At 30.8% G+C, this 18,336-nt stretch overlaps 1 protein-coding gene across 1 annotated transcript in view; it reads left to right on the top strand.

Annotated features, from left to right (window-relative positions):
* Positions 1-7,317: 7,317 nt before the first annotated feature.
* The window catches only part of mAChR-B (muscarinic acetylcholine receptor), a 56,967-nt gene continuing 45,948 nt past the window's right edge, over positions 7,318-18,336 (top strand). Inside the window, exon 1 of the mRNA XM_069119483.1 lies at positions 7,318-8,268. The gene's annotated coding sequence lies outside the window, so the exon portion shown is untranslated. The remainder of the gene's footprint in view (positions 8,269-18,336) is intronic.

The following is an 18,336-nucleotide window of genomic DNA, read 5'->3' on the forward strand; positions in this document are numbered from 1 at the left end:
TATAATAGTCATGGTCATGACTAACTTTTAGATGATACGTAAATGACGATGCAAAAAATTCCCGGAATACGGAAAACATTATGCCGTAGGGATTCTTCAATGCTCGAAGAAGGTAGCGAAGATAAAAATATTTAAAGAATACAATCGTGTTGAAGTTGGTATATTATATTTGTCAGTATTAAAAGTAGTCATAAAATCGGAAATAAAAAGGTAGCATTCATGTAAATTTCCAAGTTATAATATATCATATATTATACTGTATGATATTAGTAATATAATATGGTATAATAAAATATGAGATTTAATTGTTAGTTTCCGGCAGATTCAATGATATTTTGATTACTTAGACTTAGATACTTTGTTAGCCGCATCATTGACTAAATACAAAATAGACCTGTGTTTAAAATTTTGTGTCTTGCATTCTGAAACACAACCTCGAAAAGAATCAGAGCGTTTCTTATGGAGCATTCAAATGATCAATATTATTGTCAATATTTAGGGTTTTCAACATTGTATTGACAATGTATCTATATTTGTCGTCGGAGGTCTAGAGAGTCTCTTATGTAAGGTAATGTTGAGAATTTTGAATATTGATAATAATATTGACATTAATGTTCATCATCTGAACGTTCCTTTACGCTTTTTGTGATTTGCTACGAATATAGGAATTATATTCAATTTAAGCATCGAAAGCGATAAAAATGAACTTGATATCTACGGAACATCGCGATCTGTACTACCGAGCGTTAAGGGGTTCATCCATAAATGTCTGTGGTTTATCACAGAGGTTACTGGTCTGTGGCTTTATCTGTAATTTAGTTAATGATAAAAAAGATCACGAATAACCATATGTAAGTATGTAGGAATTTGAAGCATTATCTATTGATGGTAACAAATTTCTTACTTGCTTACGAACTAAAAATTGAAACCTGTTGACTTTATTTTAAAATAATAACTAACTTAATTAAAAATATTATCATAAATGTAATATCTTTTAATACGTGTAGTCGACGCTTCGAACAGAAAATCAAGAAAACGAAAGGCAAGATTTATTGATCCCGTTATGGGAGGAGAAAGAATTAACAGAATTGTAGCAACACAAGAGGAGAAAGAAAAAGTAACAGATTAAATTAAATTTTCATTTGTAAGAGAGAAAATGGATGAACTAGCTAAACAAGGTCAACTTTTTTAAGGAAGAAGAAAGGCTCTGATAAAAATTAAGTTAAAATTAGACTTTGATTGACTTTCTTTCTTCTACAAATGTCGATTAAATGTTTTACAGAATTAAAAACTTTATAAGTTAACTTAAAAACATTATATGTTTTTATATCTGTAACACATATTCTTACCTAGATTTCAAATTGTCTCCTATTTCATTTCAACTATTTATCACGTTTCATTTTTAATGTTATGACACACAATATTGACGCATTATAATGCGAATTTCATATTAAAGTAGAACGATCAGATAATAAAGTGCACGAATAGCAAAATGTTCGAGTAGTAAAATGTTTAGATAACAAGTGTTGTAATCGAGTATCTATTATTATTCTAATATTTGTATTAAACTGTATTCAACATTTAACGACAAAAATAGTTCGGGTTTTATACAACTCTACCACTACATAATCTCTGCATTCAAATTCGGATGTTATATCATATATTGTTTTTGTTCAACTTAATCCTAGTTTTTATTAAATAGAGTATATTTTATAACTTGACCTGTAATTTTGTGCTAAAAATGTCTAGAAATACTATCTATCGAAAAATAAATTAATATATCATGAAACATTAAAAGTAAAATAATTTTAAAACGACAACAAGAGAAGCTTTCCAATTACTCGAAAATTATTTGATAAATTTTTATTTGTGTGTTTAATTATCATCTATAAACGTCTTTAATTTTTCTTAGTTCAAAATATTTTCCAATGTCCCATATTAATCCGTGCATGCAATTATTTCTATCACAAGTAGTTGAAGAAAAAGGCAAAAATCCCATAATGGGTGCATTTTTTCCCAAGTGGAGTTATGTCCAAGATTTCAGAACTTTTATCTCTTTTCAAATGAAATCACATATTTGTTTCTAACTGGATGTACAATGCACTTTGAAATAGTTTCATTGACCCTAGTCAAGTCCTAGTTCTGAGGTCATTTAGGGTTAAACAAAATTTACCTCCTTTGAACAGACAAAAGATGTTCTTCATAGTTGTGAATGTCATGTGGCCGTGGCACGAACTTACGCAAATGTTGTTGATTATAGACAGCTGTGTTTACAAATACGGGATGTCCATTGTTAGGCTCTTAGGCCGCAATTACTTCACACTCAAAACACAGTAAATTGTATTTGAAATTATTTTTCCAATAGCGAATAGAGTTTCAGAGATTAAAGTGAGACGACGCGACGTGTATATGCATTGTAAATAGTACTTGCCGCATCTAATCAGACACAAAAGGCTGCATCTACCTGAACAATAATATACTTACTCTCGTGTTGTTGGTGATTAATTACGTTAAATTAATTTCTTCTTTCTATATAGTATAATAAAATACAGTGTTTCCATTTTCGAAAAGTTGTCTACGCATTTCTTACAAATACGCCTATTATCTTTTATTTCAAATTATCGTGTATCCATATATAATATTATTCCCTAATATTAAATAGATCTAAATAAATAAAATAATTTGTATATCACTAAAATTTCTATATAAATGGGATGTTTATAATGAAAACTTTTTGTATACATGATATACTTTACGTCTATAATATATAAAATAATAACAATATCACTGACTAATATCTAATCGTATGAATCTCTTTTCAAAATCAGCACACGACAATGATATTATTCTCTCATTCACTACACAATATTAACATATATCTATAACGTTATTATTATTGATTCTTTTCTATACACAAAAGTGCATAGTGATATCAAGTGGATGGATATCTAGAGGTGTATTAAACGGGGTTAGGTGCGGTCACTGAATGTGATGTCCATAGTTCCGGGTATCTTTATCAAAGAATACCAACGAGATAGTTTTTTTTGGTAACCAGTCTGGTCTTTGCATATGCGTAAGTAAATATTAGCGGAGGATGATGAGGGTCTCCGACCATTTCCTCCCTTCTTTTTCCTGTCTCTTTTCACGTGGCCATTCTCACGTTGACCACCCTCGACATAGCAATCCGTTCATTCATTTCAGCTTCCGTCGCGACGTCATTCTGAAACCTTGTCTTTACCTGTGCTCTGGTCTCAGAACCCCCATCAAAAACCTTTCTCTGATGTTACCTTCATTCAAACAGATATCCAAGACAAGTCCCTCCTTACCTCAGGGGTAAAATTTTTCAATGCTCTTTTTCGTTTCATAACCGAATCCCATCGGGCGTCATATATATTGAGATTATAAGCAAAACTATTTCACACAAATATGTATATTTATTATACACATTCAATTAAAAATAATTAAAAATAATAATCAGTGAATTGTTATTTTAATTTGATGCATTGTCAAAGACATTTTAAACACTTAAAAAGCATTAAAATCAATCGTTATTCATCAATTGTCACACTAGACGATCCTCGTACATCAGACATCTTTTCTAAGATTTAAGAAAATGGGTTTAAGCGATGGTAGATTGAAATATATTTTAGAAACTAAGAATTATTTGTTACATATTTTGAAGAGATCGATGAAAAATGATACCATTATTAATAAATGTTCTAGGGAATGTTGAAGAACGACTTCAAGTTAGTTAAACTAATTTTATTGGCCGTACTGTCACATCTTGTTCGATATATATTTTAGTTTAACGTCATTGGTACATATAAATAATGACAACATTTGTATGATGAATGCAAACATTGCAATAAAGTGTCGGTATTCTTGCTGTATATTTTGTAATGTTTCAACTTTCGTTTGTACGTTAGACGCTTCTGACTTCAATGATACGAAACATGTCATGAGAAATGAACTGCTACTGCAGTCATATAAAAGGAAATATAAGATACAAGAGAAGAATTTCCTGGACGTATAATATGAAATTTTACAATTGTTTATCAAAGAAATTCATATTATTCCCATTCGGTGGAAATGGACAGTATCCATATATATGCGAAGCAATATATGCTACTAAATAATTTACATATAATATATTTAATATAAATATTAAACAAAACTAGTTCAGTATCTTTACTTTTGAATCCAGGAAATCATCCATACACAACGAAGGTAAATTTTAATATGTTATTTTAATTTATTGCAATAAATATAAGAAGGATATATAATACAACTTATTGTATTATGCCCTAAATGTTACTCTGTAATTCATAAGCAGTATGAAAAATCTTATATCTGATATACGAAAATTTTTTTTTTAATTTCCATGAAAAAATTTATGAATGTAAACTGCGAATTTTTCATTATATTAATCCTCCGCTAATTTTATACATTTTCTGTCAAGAGGTAAATCAAGTTCGAAAAACAAGAAACCAATGAGAGTTAAGATTTCAATTACTCAATCTGCAGAAACCTAACAGAATCTACCACTCAATGATCCAACAACCTAGCAATTAATATACTATTATGTCTATCAATTACATAACAGCCTCCTATATGTCAAAGCATGTATATGAATGGCAGTCCAATTAAACATATTTTTGACCCAGTTTAAAAGACAAGTCCTCAGGAACGCGTGTACCAAAGGGGCGAATCAACTGATCCCTGTGTTGTTCGTGACGCTATGTTGCTTCACTCGTGCTCCTGTGGCACGGTGTTAATTTTGGACTGTGCTCGATCACACATCCTCGTCAAAGGAGAAGATTGGGATCAGCGATAGAGCTTTGCATGCGCCGACCTACTGCCGTTGCACAGTTTGCAGCGTGTCGTGTATCTCCAAAAGCTGTTCGTTAATCGACGTGATCACGCCGCGCCGCCGTGCCGCGATGTAAACTCGTACAATTAGTTGAACTTCGAGATAAGCCACAGCGCGAATTCATGCAAACCCCTTCTTTTTATTTTTCGAATCGAATCTCGAACAATTCCTCAGATCTTACGTCTCTGCCAACTTGCTTCGAACGCGTAAAGGACATTTTCATCGCAAGTCTCGTTATTCTGTCTCGTCGTGAATTTCCCATTTTAATTTCACGCGCACGTGTGAATAGTGCTTCATGAAGAAATTTGAACACTTACTATAAGAATTTTTTGTGGATGTGTATGTGTGTGTTATATGTATAAAGTATCTAGAAATTTTACTAATATTGAAGAAAGACATAATTATCATAGTTATTTGTAAAGTTAGGACGAACTTATGTAATTAATATTATTAATGCTAAGAATAGTTTCAATAATACACCGAGTATTATTAAATCATTGACTGTTCAAATAATTCATAGATATTATACTACTGAAATTATTGATTTATTTGTAGGTATATGTTACATTTTAAGCAGCCTACTGTGCTTGATTGTGGTTAAAGCTTAGTGTTGCAATCAGTATATTAGTATATGTACATATACTCACTTTGTAATATATTGCTCACAATATTTATTAATAATATATCATGTTTAATAGGAGTATAATGCCTACGAGTTTATACGACTCAATTCATCAATTGCAAAAATATATATTTCTACTTATTTAAAAATAGATATTTATAATCATAGGAAACAACGATCATAGAAAAACTGAACACGTTTAATAAATATGTACTTCCGATGAGTTTTTATACTAGCTTTAATGTAGCCAATAATAATAGATAGAAAAGCTTTTCCTGTTTACCCTGATAATGGTTACTTTGTTAACTCGAAAGAAGATAAAAATACGTAGGAAGCAATAGCTAAACGCGAAAATAGTATAAGCTGAAACAAAATGGTCACTTGGGTATAAAATTTATGACGATGTAAGAATGAAAGAATGCTACGGAACTCGTTCTGCAAGTGTGTTTGTTTTAGAATTTCTCCTCTTTTTGACTTTCCTTCCTACAAATTTTCATCTTATGTCTGACAATGCCCATTGTGTTACCTCGTGGTAACAGTAAGTAACGGATGCGCAAAACGAAATATCATGTTTTATCTCGTCCTGAATTTTTAATATAATTGACCGAATCTTTGTTTCCATATCCAAACAAAAAATTAAAAATATTCAAGTAATAATGTGTAAACCAAGGTCTATTAGTAGATTCAATTAATTGCAACTAATTCTACGTAACAATATAAACGATAATTCTTAACATATCCACAATACGTCATTTATAAACATTGTAATACTTCAGAAATTATTAGCGACTTTACAGTAGCTGATATTTTAATTTGAAAGTTTTGATGATTTTATGTAAATGTATTTTTAAAGGAATAATATCAAGTACTATTTGTATCAATATATTTGTACCATAATTTGGATATTTAGTATACTTGAGTTTAATATCAGCTTTTAATAATCGTTAATGTTTCGCTCACCTCTTTACTGCAGCGATATTAAATAAATTTTCAAAGAATAAAGTGTACGTAACCTAAATGCGTATACCAATTGCAAATAAAATATCTTGAAAATAATCGAATCAACAAAGAATGAGGAAATATCGCGTGTGCATAAAAACAAGATAACTATTGAAGATCAAAATCAAGATTTAAATTCAAGATAAAAGACATTTGCATCAATTCCTCAAATTTCGCAATTTTCTTTACAAGAAATTCAAATTCCCTCAAAATTCCTTGACACAGGTGAATTAATCGCTACACAGATGCTTCTTCTATTAACTTTACTATTCTCGAAGAAATTATTATGACTATGACGAATAAATCGATAATAATTTTCGTTAATCAAATTTACCATACTTTTCGAAAATGCAAAATTCAGATAACCATAGAAAGGGAACTTAAAGAAGACGCGATGACAGAAAGAAGACGGAAACAAGCACAAGACAAGGAGTGGAAAGGGGGTCAGAATGGAAAAATAAAAGAAGGAATGCGAGATATTAGCGTAATATTATAGTAGAAAGCAGTAGAAATGCATAACATCTCTCGAATGTAGAAGATCACCGAGTAGTTAATATATCAGTCTAGTGGCGCGTCCACGTGTCGTCATCAGAATCGAGTGGCTCATTGTTAATTCACACACCTAAACGTCACCTAGGTTCCTCGGCGATTATGAAGAAAACTAGGTGAATTGATAACAACGGTACGGAGGAACGATTCATCCCTGTACGCGAACGTCGAAGGGCGCCGGACACTGGTGCGCAAGCGTCTCCTGGAACGAGGTTGACGACGCTGCACGGAATCGCGACGCTGACGGCGCTCACTTGAATTCTCGCCGCGTGTCCGTTGGCCGACTCGCCGTCAAGTCCCATTCGGAGCAGAGTTTGAAACGCGACGGAGCCGGAAGTAGCGCGCTTCCGCCACCAATCCTTCCGTCGTACGAGATCGACATGTCTTTTTAGATAACAGAGATATATCCCTTCAGATCGTTATACTCGATTCCGTCGTTCTTCTCTGTCATCGAGCTTCACGAGGTTAATTAGTTATTTCTATAATCGAGCTTTAATAGCTTCGATACACTTGGTCGAGTTATGTGGTGCGCGGGTGACGAGAAAAGACAGTGGAAATCGTCCGTAATTAGTAAAAGCCTTAGAAGAATATGTTGTATAGAGTCTCCAAGAACGATGTATGTATTTTATCAATCCGTACGATCTGAGTCTTCGGTAATGCTATTTTACTGCTAGAAGGGATCTTGAAACGTCGATACACGAGTGATGAGGTAGGAAGAAAAATCGGAGATATGGTCAGAGTACTTTGACAATAAAGAGAATACTCTATTAGAGGTGAAATAATTTTAGGATTTCATTATTCCTGGCAAATTCTTCAGATTTTGAACCTTTCTAATACTACAACTCTCGAATTATTCCAACACGGTTAGTGAATTCTGAAAATTCGAAAAAGTGATGGAACCTTTCGTTACCAGATTATTTATTAACTGGGGAATCAGTAGTCGATTCTGGTGATATTTGCGCCCTTTCGTTATCGCTGACAAGTCGAGTCACTTTTTATGAATGAAAAACATTCTGTTGGGTTTCCTTCCTCGGGTTTCTTGCGGTGATATCATTCGTGAATCGTTAAACTGTAACGTGACAATTCTGTACCGATCCAGAACTTCGAAATACCGGAAGATGAAACTAAGAACTCAGACAGGCATGACAAAGTGGAACACCGAGAATTGAAGTTTTGGGGATTTATGTGGCCTACTTCGGCGTAGTCCTTCTCTCCAAGGATACACAAGGTATGTTACCTATTACTTGTTGCCTTTACGTACTTTATTTATTCCTGTATTATAATTTTGTATCTCATATCTTGAATTTTCATTATTTTGCATTCGAACGTTGTATTATATTGCCTGAGCTTCAAACATTTCAAATCCGTCTTAAATTATAGCGAAACAATGTAATATATATCTAATAAGACATGGCTTAATGAACTATGTTATGGAGAAATTAATAGAAATTTTTATTGGAACAGTGAATTAACAATACTCGAATAATTAATTAATATTCGAACAATTTAATTTGAATATTATTGAAAGGCCACTTTTCACTAAAACATTATCAATCTTTTATCAGTTATAAAAATCGAACTAGAATTATACAACTTTATCAATGATAAAAATATCATTTCAATTTTATTATATTTCATTCGTAATTGGAGAAATAAAAATTCTGTATTATCGAAATTTATTTGCAGTTGAAAATATTGTCGGATAACTATTCTTCAGCGACAATATCTTGTGATATTTATGAAATTCCATTTGTTTAATTTATTTACGAGGCATTAAAAGCTCCTTTACATGCCTGCAAATTTGATATTCGATTCAATTTAACATATTGTTTTAAGCTTTCGTGATTTTCACGGTAATCTCCTTTCCCCCTTGAAACAACGAATATATGGTAGAACGTACGTCGTTTTGCTTTACTATTTGTGCGTGCGTGAAGTTGTCGATCGATTATTGAAAAAATTATACATTCCAACGATCATGCTTTGTTTAATAAAAATGTAAATTCATTGCCCGTCTCACTGAGAAAGGGGAAATGGTTACATGGAAAATCTTCCACGCGGAACAAAATGAAAATATTGGAGTTTATTCAAATTCGAAAATGACCCATTGGTACCCTGCGACTTTCATGCTAGATAAAAACTCCAATTTTCAATGGTGCCAACTGTAATGTGGATGGACTCAGAACCATTTATTCCACTCAACCAAGCGATATTCAAACTATGATTGACACAGTTAGAATAGATAAAAAGAATGCCGTGACAAAAAAGGGTGTCATTTTGGTTTGGCTTTGATGTTTATATCGATATCATGGTTTATTTTAGAAGATGAGTATTATATAGAAATCTATAATTGAACACAATTTAATACCAAGATATAATTCGTTTATACATTTTATTTATTTTTATTAAATATTTTCATATATCATACGTTTGGAATTATTATTTCAAAAAAGATAATTTCATATTTATTATGTAGATTGATTATTCGAAAGAATATTTTTTTTTAATTATTTAATTTGTACTTTACAATTTGTCCAGCTGGACATTCGGTAAATTTTCCTAGCTTTATTACTAAATAACATGTGGATGGTTACCCCCAGCGGGATACCATCTTCGAGTTTGTCTATTTTATTTCTTTAGTGAGGCCAGTGAGGTGTTTTCTCTTTAGTCTTCTTTTTACGAGGGTTTTGCTCGCTTCAGCAGCCAGCTGGTTTGGATTCGAAAGAATATGAATTACAAATCTAATATTAAATAAAGGGCCATCTTCGAAGAAAAATTATCGGCTTAAAATTTCTAGAACGTGACAAGAAATTATTTATTTAATTAAAGAAAAAATGTATGTATGATTAGAAGGATTTGTATATCGATTCAAATTTCTATACCAGAATATAATAATATGATATAATATGTTGTATATAATGATATAATACAATATGTATAATACAAAATTATATGTATTTCTCAAATACTTCTATATTGTTATAAGGATTTCTACCGGATGTATAAAACAAATTTTATATATCTAGATAATATAAAAATATTTATCTTTATTAATAAACAGTATTTTATACTCTTACAGAGACCTTATAGTAACATTTTTAGAAGGGTTCTTTATAAATACGCAAGACATACTAGAATGCGGAAATGATAATCTATGTATAACGGTATTAATCAAAGTGAATATTTAACTTTAGTTTTCAAAGCAAACTTGATTACGTAAAAAGTATGTAATTGATATATTGGAAGCTAGTAATATTATAGGTTTTCACTTTCCAATTAGCACTTTTAAGAGATATTAAAATAAAATTACAAAAACGAAATTTCATTTTCTATTAAGTTCAGTATTTTAACATGATCGGAGGATTAGTTGATAGTGAACGCAAAAGGATTCTAGTTCGTGCGTTCTATGTTGAACTTCTAAAGGATAATCGATAAATATCGATTAGTTAATTCTTTGTGAATAGAGAAAGGTGTATTTGTATTATCCTGTCATGGTCACTCAGTTCAAAGAGTGATATAGGCCGAAATACTCATTATTCTAACTAACGCTGTTAAAAATTAATATTGCACGAATAACTGTAGAAAATAAAGTTTTGTAAAGTGTAATGAAGCAACGTTGAATATAGAAACCTATGAAACTTCTTCCCTTTACGCGTATTATTACAATATACGATAAAATTAGGTTTCAAGGACGTTAATGCAAATTTCCTACTATGTTCAAAATATTCATCTGTATTATTAAAAATATTCATTCGTTGTTTCTGCAGAAAATTTTCATATACATTGTGTTCTAATATCTTTGCATAATTAAATTGTAATCCAGATTAATTGATTGTAATATATATATATATAATATAATAAAATATAGTACATATAATATATATATAATAACAACTTCTTTAAAAATTTATGGTTCTCATGTAACGTAGAGTGATTACACTAGTTTAAAAAATAAATGAGAGAGAAGAGTATGTCGAGAGTAGATTAGTCACAGTGATGCTTTGTAGTAACTAATACGTTGATGAATTACTGAGTAAACAATCGATAGCAATTGCGATAGCGATTTAATTACATGCTAGTGATACGATATTTTCATAAAATTATCAACAACTAAACAGTGCTGATGTGGAAAAAGATATTAATGTATTACTATGTTGTTTAAATTGTCGACTCTACATATTTCAACTTCGCTTTCTTACTCAGTAATAAATTAACTTAACAGTGATAAAAAAACTTAAGTAACAAATGAAATTGGAAAAATTATATTAAATTTTATTTTTGGTAATTAAAATGCAAATTCATATTTATATGTTAAATATAGATCATCTTCCGATATGTAAACAAAAGTTGTTTAAACAGAGCATGTTAATTCAGCAAACAAAAATTCCTCTTAAACGATTTCCATGTTCAAAACTAGTTAATTAGTACAACTATTGAAAGGAAAAAATTGATATTAGATTATTGTATGGAGAAACGTGAATTAATGAATGAATTAGAAAGCCTGTTCTCGTATATACTTTTATTCGAAACGTTTATATCAAATTCTGTAATAAAATATCTTTCGATAAACTGGAGTGTAATAATCTAAATTTTATCGACAGATTCAGTGAAATCTACTTAACGCACACGGAAATCGTTAAAAAAATTCTGGATAAATAGTTACAGCCGCTGTAATATATCACGAAGAACGACGAATCACATTTTACGAAAGAGCTGATAAAGTGCACGCTACGAGCACACGCCACCCTTCTTGAATTTGTGTTTAACTTAATACGGAAAACCCGTCACGAACATCTTGAGTAATAAGAAATAAGAGCGAATTTCACTCTTAGAATATTTTCGACGTAATGTTTCTACATGTTTTGCTGAGACTTTATGAGTATGGTCAGTTTGAAATAATTACTTACCCTCGCACGCAACGATTAAGGGAACACGTAAAAGTTTTATAATTCCAGAAATTAATTAGGATATTAGTTATGAAATATATATTAATTAATTAAAAAATTTAATATCAACTTTAAGACAGTATTATATAATATCGTCTAAAAATAATATAGTGATTTTTATTTTATATATGTACTTACAATGACGGAACAGGAAACTATGATTATCTAACTGGAACTATTTCTAAATATGTTAATGTATTACAACTAAAGCAACTAAATCGGTACAACTAATCAACTTCTAAATGGCAACTCACAGCTCACAATTTACCTTAATCAACGACAGCAAACCAACACTTTCTCCACCAAAACATTCCTTTGTAATAATTTTCGTACTTTCACTACATACACGTGTTTCACAGTTGTCCATAACTAAAGATGGTCACCTATGTTTTTCTAAGTACCCACTTTTCTTTGTTTGCTATTTTTATTAACATTTTTGAGATAAAAATAGCTATATGACAAATATTATTGTCTCTGAATTATTTATATATTCAACTCGTATTTAAATTTATTTATTTAATTAATATTAGTTTATGTAAATTATTCTGACCTAACAAGCAGAGTTTTGCAACTCGAAATAGATTACGAACATCAAATAAACGGAATATAGTAAACACGATAAGTCACGTTTTCTTTCTCTGAATTTTATTCCGATTGAATATTGAAGTGCACGGTCAAGCATTGAATCGATAAATCAAATGTTGAATTTATTTAACCTACAAGGACTGGTTTTTCACGAAAGTATTCTTATATTTAACAATTCTCAACATTCATCCGCTGACATTATCCTTGCGTAAATTTGATTTTTTCTCGCTTAAGTGACCAATAAATTTTAATAAATCTCAATCACAATGGGATAGTTTATTGGAAACTATTAATTTCAAACGGGGGTTCGTAATTTTAGCGTACAGAAGGAAACAATGTGACGTCAATGACAACTTTTATAAACTGAAAGGCGTCGTACTAGGTACGTCATAGCTAACAAAAATGCTAAACATAACATACATACAATTATAATTAACTGCGAATATCTATAGCAGTTCATATTTTTGTGAGCCAGAAATGGAGAAAATATGACTGAAATATTATATAAATTTTTGCATATCGTGTGCATTCTGTATGAAGAAATGATAATGATTTTCTAATTTTGATGCTTGACGGCTAGAAAGCAGTCTATCCTATACCCTATCTAAATCTAACGATACAAACTTTTTAGAGACTGCTACTAAATCTACGAAGTTTTGTAACAAGTGTTATGACATAATGTTATGATAATCAATATTTTTGAAGCATTCAAGGTAATATTAAAAACATACATATACTTGATATTAAAATCATATAAAAAGAAACAAATTGGTACTATGAATGCAGTTGATTTGACAATATACCATGCAAATAAAATATGAAAAATATAATTTATTATGTTTTCATAAATGCATAAATATACGCAGTCCAATTTTCACCTCAACATGGATTAATTTACCATCTTGTATGCGAATACCACGTGACGATGTAATATTACGAACACCTAGTAGCAACAACTACCAGTATTACTTTCAATAGTGATATAGCTGTAGTCCTATTACACAAACGAGATAGATATTCAGCGTTCCATAAAGGAATAAACTGAATGCTATATCATCGGTCACAGAAACGTGCACGTTGAAACTACTCGGGGATAGCAATTACACTCTGTGTCATTATTAAAGCGTAATTCTACAAAATTGCTGTTTCTTAACCGTGACGAGTTTAATTGCATTTATACGAACTCCCTATTGGACCGATTTCTAGACGGAGGACGTAATAATCGGCTACGATTAAAATGGAAGATAATAGCGCGAAGATTTCGTTTCGTCTTTTAGCTAAACGAAGAGTGAGAGTAGTTCGTGTCACGTGCCACGTGCCACGGATGTCACGAATGTAAGTAAAGTCATGAAAAGATCAGAAATTCCACTGGACTGTGATGGTCGTTTGTTTAGAATACTGAAATGAGAAGCATTCTGCAAAAATGTTTTCTAATTGTAATGCTGAGTCAATGATTTAGGTATTCTTGGGTTAAATGTTGTTTATGGTATTAAAAGGAACATTATAAAATAAATCTATAAAATGTTGAGATTCTTTTATGCGCAAGTAATAATCCAAATGTAATCTTTCAGATGAAGTAATACATAAATCATATGAAAATTACTAAAATTAATAAATTCTTTATATGTATACATTTATCATTCATTTATTCGGAAATATATTTTATGCCGCGAATGCAACGTTTTAATACTAAAAGAAGATTAAGTACCGAATAATGCAGTTCATCTTAAATTTATAGCGTTGTTCCTGCGTAGTAATAAATGATGAATTTGTCTAAGACATGTTCGAATTTATATAAGAGATTTTATAATATAAAGTACGATAAATTTTTTTACAGATCCTGATATTATTAATTCTATCCCTGACTGTAATTTATTACGACCAATTTATTCATACAAGGTCGTGCTTTATCATTAGATAATATCAACAGACTCAAAGATTAGGAAATCATCTCTGCATCGATGTTTGTGTTTAATTCGCAACTAGTTTATTTATCGTGATAATAATGCAAATGACTCTCAAAAATAGTATTAGCGGGTCTACTGGATGCGTGCGATCTATTCTCATTATACTTATTTACCTATAATAATCGAACGAATTTCATTATATTTAAATAAAGGATTCAAATCGATTCCTCCAGGAGAAATAAATCGAATGTACGCAGTCGCACAGCGCAGCTATTGCAATCGTTGCGTAGAAATTTGTATTTATTCACGCTATTCGAGACGCGAAGAATAGGAACGTTAGGTATAAACGTGGTTCGTTCTCGAGATATTATTGGGTTGTACACCGTTATCGCGATTATCCGTTTTCATTGTTACATACAATATATGTTAAAACATATATCGACGTTGTAAAAGTCGTCTGACTGCTATAGTGACGAGAATATGCATTTCTAAATCGCGATGTAACAAATATCAATGTAATATTATTTGTATAGCTAAGACACTTTTAATAATATGCATAGTTCTACTTTGGTTTAGTTAGTAATCACGTGTTTGATTAAAAATAGTTACGTCTAATATGAATATAAGCATGTAACGAATAACTTATTATTAATAGAAGACATGAAAATGTTAAGAAAAATGGTTATATCACGATTTTTTGCAGAATATGATATTATAGACTATAACAATATTATATCGTTATTCATGTTCGATAAAAGCAATAGGTTTATTAATATCAGAACTATTGGACAAATCCTACCAAATGAAATATCATCGTATTTGGAATATTATATTTCTTGGACATCTTTTACTTTTATCTCTTTTTAAGAGACAAAATTTATAACACGCGTGTGCTAGACATATATCGAATATATGACACTGAATATTTATTTTAAGATTAATTCTTCTGCTGCAAATTATACGTATTACAATGTCCTATTATCGTGTTTAACAACCAGAAAAAAAATGAATTTCATTTTCAAGATAGAGCATAGAAAGATACAGAAACATGTATGACCATAAGAGAAGAAGTAATAGACGCTATGGCACAAATGTACAATAATGGATCACCTAAATCCCTAAGTGATGTTTAAAGCCGCTTAAGAGAAGAATGAGAAGCGTTTATGACAATCTCGCTTATTTGATACGCAGTGGAGATCGATAGCAATATGTTGAGCGTTGTGTCATTCAAAGGAGCATTTCGTTCGTATAGGTACTTGCCACTTCTATAAAAAGATATTTCGTTACTTTCATGTCCTTTACAATAACTTTTCATACCCTGTGTATCTATAGTCATATGAATAACCCTATTCCTGCTAAATTATCCCAATATAAATTGAATTTAATATATTCCAATAAATAATTATAATATTAAAATACCTTTATATGTATAAGAGATGTTTGCATGATTTTCAATTATAAAATGTACTTTGTTTTATAAATATTTCTATGTTTATTAATGGAACTACTATTTCGCTGGAATATTTTTGTCATTGAGATGCAATGTCTCTAATATTATTTCCGGAAAATATCTTTTTCTGAATTTTATACAGTTTTAAAGATTTTACCCGCTATTTATTTACAAATTTAGATACCTAACGATGAATAGCACGTTCATTAGCAGTAACCTCTTCAAAAACTATATTAATATTACGTGCGGCGTTGGCCGCAGGATGGCTAAGTTTAACGTTAGAACTAACGATCTGTAATATACTAGAGTAAGTGTGCTACACATAGATGATTATAATTAAAGTGGAAGGATGAAAATAGATAGACATATAATTCTGCTTGGAAGTCAACTCTTCTTTCTTCTCAATAGAAGTTAATTCCGCCAAAATTACCTTCCGTCAAAAGCGCTTGTTTTTTGATATCGCAAAAATAATAGATCTGAAATTCGTCATTTTGACGTTCTGATAGTTTTAACGTTAAATTTACAAGAAGAAATGGCATGAGTTTCAGGCACATTTATTGTAACTTTTCAAAGAAAGTTTTCAAAGAAGAAAGTTACACGAACCAAAAGAATATAGATCAACGTTCAATTTCATGTAACCTATACTGCAGAAAAGGAACTTAAAGAGTATTCAAACGAACATTTCATATCATGTTACAGCCGAATATTTATCTCGACTGTTAACTTTCAATTCCTGAAATTACTTGAAACTGAAGACTATTACAAAGCAAAATTGATGATAGTCACCCATGAATACGACAACAATCTTTAATGTAATACTTTCAAAAGTAATCAATTACTGTAAAATTTGTCCAGACTGAGCATAATTTTCGATTATTTTCGATCATTTTACGCGTGAATGATAGTGAAGCAAAATAATTACCAGTACACGCGTATGTGATTGATCGAGACCTAAGACGTTAATCGTGCATGTCAAGCAATATTTGTCCGATCTTTTATCAGATGCACCGACGAAAGAAAGAAGGAAGAAAAACGAAACGATCGATTCAGACTAATCGCTGGGAATCTCATTAAAGTCGACAGGAAGGGAAGAAGCGTCAAACTAGGTTTATCGGCAGTTTTTTCTGCTCTTGGGAAAATATATTTGTATAGTTATATATCGATCTAATTCCAAGCTGCAGCGACTTTCATCTCCGCTGTCGAGGGATATTCAATCAGCTGACTGGAAGCGGCAACTTCCTTTGCTCCAACTAAATAGTGAACACTTTTCACTACTCGTGCAAAGCCAAATTATCTTCTATTTAAACAGTGTCTGAAAATTTTACTCGAGAGAGACGATAAGAAAATATTTTCTAACGCGTCTTATATATTGTCGGTTAATAGAAGATCTCCAGTAATTAAGTTCCCTCTGGTATTATAGCGAAAATTTTAAATTCGTTGTAGGATTGATTAAGCGAGATATCAAAACCTAAAGATCCAAAATTAGTTGATATTATCAAATTAATTGAATTATTTTATTCTTTTATTGTCCTTCAAGTTGAAGAGACAATTCGTTATTCGTAAATGAAATAAATATGAATTTTAAGCTATTAATTTACTGCCTCATAATTGATCGAGTGGCTGATTAGATATTTGTAAATGCAGGGAATATAAAATTTTGTGAAGTGTTATTACTAAAAGGATATACGTATACAAGATACTCTGTAACTGTAACTGGTGATGCAACTCAAAAGGGGATGACTCTACATAAGAAAATAAATGGAAAATATAAAATAAAGCTCCTCCATACGAAGCTTTGCAAAAAGAAATTCATTTTAAATACTTAATCTGGTAACTATACCGTACTTACAATATTTTGTGTCGGAAATAATTTTTGTTTATGTTTTGACCAATATTGATAAAAATTTGATTCGTCAATGTCCCATTTCACTTTCAATGCTGTGCAATCATTAATGCTTTATTATATTTTAATCGTTTTAATAATCGGAGTCAATTCATTGGAAAACCATCAAACAAAAGTTAAATTTTCAGGAAAACCATGCTATTATCTAATTGATTTTCACTTTATCACGTCGACCAAACAATTTGAGGAGAAAAGAACGAGCAAATTGATCCGAGAGTAAAATAGCTCAGAAAGATATTAATTTATGCAATATATCTTATTGCCATTTAACTGGAAGGTATATTTCGTTTAATTTATGCGTATGCATAATTCATGTCGTCGAAGATCGGAGCAAACGACTAAACTACTTTTAATCGAAAATCCATTTTTCACTGTGAATCTATATCTTCGGAGTTACATTGGAGTACTGTTAATTGGTAATCGATGTGTCGTCATCAAGCAACGCGCATGTAGTAGCGTCAGTATTCAAAAAACAAAAAGTGAAAAACAAAAAAAGAAGAAATAAAGA

Source organism: Bombus flavifrons, chromosome 9, assembly GCF_040668555.2.
Source record: "Bombus flavifrons isolate JBK064 chromosome 9, iyBomFlav1_principal, whole genome shotgun sequence".
Classification (NCBI taxonomy): Eukaryota; Metazoa; Arthropoda; class Insecta; order Hymenoptera; family Apidae; genus Bombus; species Bombus flavifrons.